The sequence below is a fragment of the Bidens hawaiensis genome, unplaced genomic scaffold, assembly GCF_021521415.1.
Source record: "Bidens hawaiensis isolate Kalapana, Puna unplaced genomic scaffold, B.hawaiensis_p1.1 tig00020238_1, whole genome shotgun sequence".
NCBI classification, from domain to species: Eukaryota; Viridiplantae; Streptophyta; class Magnoliopsida; order Asterales; family Asteraceae; genus Bidens; species Bidens hawaiensis.
In genome coordinates this window covers 20,517-25,178 of record NW_027493081.1, presented here as the reverse complement: position 1 = coordinate 25,178, position 4,662 = coordinate 20,517, and the positions used below count along the sequence as shown (strand labels likewise).

Genomic DNA, 4,662 nt, shown 5'->3' with positions numbered 1-4,662 from the left:
CAGAAGTGATGCCAACCTCCATTGGAGATCCCCGAAGAACGGACCTCCACAAACCACGATGTCCTCAATCGCCCTTCGAAGGCCATTAACAAATATAGAAAGAGCTTCCCCATATACATAGGTTGGCACGCTCTCAAACCGAACAAAATCTTTGCGACTCCTATACATGAGTGAAGCAAAAAAAGCTCGCATTGAGGATCCCAAAGTATTGGGAGACAGCTCACCAGTTCCACAGCGCTAGATGCCCTTTTTATAGCCAAACTGCTGATAAACCCCGCATCCCAGCTTACAGCACCACTAAGGATTTTCACACCAAGCACCCGCCTTCCAATCCCGCAAGGGAATAACCCCTCTTGCACCTTCACCCCATTGCATGTTGGCTAAAAAAAACTCTATTTTCTTAACGTTTAATTCAAGACTCAAACGAGGCCCCTCAGACCTGATAATATCTAATGTTTTGCCCACCTCTCTAGTGTTCCCAATAATCGTACCATCATCAAAGTACCAAGCATGAAAGAGAAGCTTGCACCGATCTCTGATTTGGTGAACAAGTGGGTGCAAAACTAAGGCAAAGAGGAAAGGCCCAAGAGGGTCCCTCTGTTGAACCCCAGTACTGGATTTAATGTAAGTATCACCCACTTTATGCTTAAAATTATGTTTATTATATCTCCATTTCAGTTATTTCTGTTTTAGTATTTGTGGTTTCAATATTTGGTTTATTTTCTTTTGTATGCTGGTTGTACAAAATAAACGTGCATGTTAGGCTTCGTCTTGGACATAGGGCTCATCATGTGCACTTTGAACTGACGACTGTTGGACAAGATGGGCATGAATCTGCTTAAAGAAGTTGCGGGTCTTGCGGACTACCATGTTATAAAGTAACCATGTAAACTAGAAAAATGTCACTAGTAAAAAGAATATTTTTAGGAGTGGGGTTAAGTCCATAATGGGATAAGGGAATTGGTGAAAATATTGTTTGTTAGGCCTACACCATTTCAGGTTGAAACTGGTTCAGATTCATTGAAACCAGTTATCAGGACACTACAGTTATGAATGTTCAATCAACCCTAAGAAGAATAAATCCTATTCAGTCGAAATGGAAGATGAAGTGCGTACCCTATTGTGAAGCAAATTTGGGAAGCAAGTTCGTGAAGCCAACTTGGGAAGCAAATTTGTGAAGCAAGATTGTGAAGCAAAACCAACAATAGTGAATGCAGAATCAAGCAGCGAATAATTTGTGGAAATAAAGTTCAAGCATAATCAAAGAAGAATATTTGGAGTCAGCGAACTTGGAGGAACAAAACAAGGTGAGCTCCCCTTGGGTGGTGATTTACATCTTACAAAAAAAACACACACAATAAACATATAAAGCCTCTGTATATAGTAAAAGCTAAACATTCTAGAAGCTTTATCCCGTTGAAGCTAAACACGTGTTCCCGAAGCTCTCGTTTCGTGTTTGGTTTTGCTCGCTGACATTAATAATTATCTTGACCAAAATATATAACGGGTTTCGTCATTTGATATCGCAAGTCGTTAAAATTGGGCTTACAAATAATATATGTAGGGTTTTGAGTCCTTAGTTTGGGCAAATATTTATTAACACTTTTGTTGTCAAAAAGAAATGACGTGTTAATTTTGTTAAGTATTCTTATATATATTTATAAAATAGAACGACCAGTAACATGATCTAAAACTTGACACATTAATTGTCTTGGTTTTTTGGATCACTTAACCATATCTTCAATCTCCTTCGTATCAACTTGTCAAGCTCCTTCAACATTGTTACCATCTTCTTTTCTGCATCCACTTCGTTGCAGATTGTAAAACATAGATTTGCAATATGATGCAAGGACTCTTTTCCATGTCGACGGAAAAAGTGATCAATCTTCACTATATTAGAATTGTAGACTCGTTCCCCTGTTAGGACCTCTATGAATACAACTTCATAGCCTGATAAATCGCTCTGTAGCACTAATTCCAACCCGTCATAATCTGGACTAGCTATATCATATCGACCGTTGACTATATATGTAGCATCATAATCTGAAAGCTTTGCCGTAAAATCCTGCAAACGTATTTTTAATGCATGAATTACAAATATAACAGTACTGATATAAGCTTCTTTGTGCTTGTTTAAATAACTACATATCTTATCTTGAATAAATTATCAGGATACTATAATTATACCTCATCCAGCAATATCTTATCTCTGTAAAGCTCGGATTCACAAAGTGTTGGCCATGTTTTGTTTAATTCTGGCTTTTGTAAGAATGCAATCCCTCGAGCAATTGCTACCGCAATTTTCACCTTAGTAACCAACACCTACAACACATAAATAATAATATCTAGTTAAACATGTATTGTTTTAAAAAACAAAATGTTAGATTTGCATATTGAGATATTTATATATGCTGCTTAATTACCGCTACGAAGGAGATCCTCAAAGTTCCCTTTACGCATGAACTCATACACAAGAAAAAGAGATCCACCTTCCAAACAGCATCCTATGAGCTTAACAAGATTGGGATGGCAATATTCTTTCAATATTTCAAGATTAGACTGCATTCAATAGTAATCAACTTTTAAAACAAGACATCAGATTGGACTCATTTCCATGGAACATGGAACATTGAAGTGTTAAAAGTAGTCTACATGACTACACTTGGCTTGGGGATTTTAGTACTTACAAGTTTGTAATTATCAAGTTTCTTAACTGCAACAGGCAATCCAGTATCTTCTTGACATGGGGAATAAGTAGTTTTATCGACCCAACCTTTGTACACCTTTCCGTGGCTTTCATCACCCAAGCTTGCGTCGTTACCGAAGTCCCTAGTAGCAAGTTTCAACTCATCATATGTGAACGTTTTTACGTCAACTGGGATCACTAATTCCACATGCTGATCCATGTTGTTCTCAAGGCTCATTTGTGAACTTGTTCCGCTTTTGTCTATGAATATGCACAAAACAAATTATAAAAGCTTGGAGTCATCATGCCCCCGTGTGACAGTAAAATAGTTATGAACAAACTACAATGCTAATTAATGAAAGATTTGTGTGTACCGGAGTTTTGTTTAGAAGTGTGAACAAAATACTTCCAAGGGAAGCCCATTATGCTAGATGACTCGGAAGAATGTTTAGATTTCTCCTGTAGTTCCAGTATAGTCTGAAGTGAGCCCACTACTTCAGTCATGGTAGGACGTTGTTTCAGATCAGGGTGCACACAACGGTCAGCAAGTTGAGCGAACCGTGTTAAACATGTTGTAGAAATTGTTCCCTTGATATTAGGATCAACAATCTTATAAAATTTTCTTCCCTTTGTCCATTTTTGAGCCCACATTACCAAACTTTGCTCCTCATTTTGTTGGTCTACTGCTTCCCTTCCGGATAGCAATTCAAATAAAACAACCCCAAATGCGTACACATCTGTTTTTCTTGTTAATTTTCTGGTACGAAAGAACTCTGGATCAAGATACCCGAACGTGCCTTTAACGCTTGCATAAACACAAGATATCATTTGATTCGTTGGGCCAATTTTGGACAACCCAAAATCCGAAATCATGCCTGACCAATTCTCATCTAAGAGAATGTTTGTACTCTTCACGTCACGGTGTATGACTCCATGTCGGGTGCCTACACCGGTGTGTTGATAGTTCAAACCATGTGCGGCACCTATGGCAATCTTGAGCCGTGTCACCCAACTTAAAGGGGCATGACCTTTGTGTAGATGGTGATAGAGGGTTCCATTGGGCATATATTCATATACAAGGACCTTCTCCTTGTTATCATCACAATAGCCAATGAGGGACACCAAATTACAATGACGCATCGTAAAAAGCATGTCGATTTCCACCCTAAACTCAATTTCACCTTGGTTGGACATAGAATCCAGCCGCTTGATTGCTACAACTTGACCACCTTCTTCAGTAGAAATGTTACCTTTGTATACGCTACCAAATCCACCGCGTCCAATGATCAGTTTTTCATCAAAGTTTTTGGTTGCCGACTGGATTTCCGCAAGAGAAAAACGACATGTATGTGATGAAGTCATTGTAGAGGCTTCTCTAGTTACAGACTTCATTATATTTAAAGAAACTAGTTGTCAAGTTATCTGGCAACAAGCAGGATGATGTCTATTTTAAAGAGACTTAACATATATATAAGGCAGTTTTAAGCTACGTGAAGGTTGGTGCAAGGAAGAACGTAATAAAAAAGGTATGGGAAATAAAGAATGGAGGCTTTCTGCGTTTTCATTCTAACAAAAGGTGGGGCATAAATTCTTAAACCCTAGCCTAGTTTTCAATGGGCGGCTTCTGAAACCACTCTTGCTTTTTTAACGAATTTAAAGACTGGTGGCTACTTGGGTTAACCAAATAGAAAAAGGCGACCCGTACGTTTTTTGTCTCCTGAAGATCCGTCGTCCAAAGACCCATTATGGTAAAACCTTATTGGGATCAGGTTTAACTTGAGACATTGTAGTCTTTAGCCCAAGTCTTCACCTAGCATCCGATACGAGTTGAGTTGAAGTTCATTTGCAAAACCACCCTTGGTTGATTATAAAGTCTTTTCTATAGTTCATTTATTTTGCCTTTTTTTTTTCCCAACCTAAGACCATGCATGACTATTGCAGGGCTTTAACTAACAAAAAATATTGTCATATTAGTG

At 38.3% G+C, this 4,662-nt stretch overlaps 1 pseudogene across 1 annotated transcript; it reads right to left on the bottom strand.

Annotated features, from left to right (window-relative positions):
• Positions 1–1,698: 1,698 nt before the first annotated feature.
• LOC143560207 (uncharacterized) lies at positions 1,699–4,238 on the bottom strand (annotated as a pseudogene). The gene is made up of 5 exons (XR_013140080.1): positions 3,061–4,238; positions 2,688–2,947; positions 2,430–2,559; positions 2,188–2,345; positions 1,699–2,065 (listed from the first exon to the last, which is right to left on the bottom strand). The product of XR_013140080.1 is annotated as an uncharacterized LOC143560207 (transcript).
• Positions 4,239–4,662: the final 424 nt, after the last annotated feature.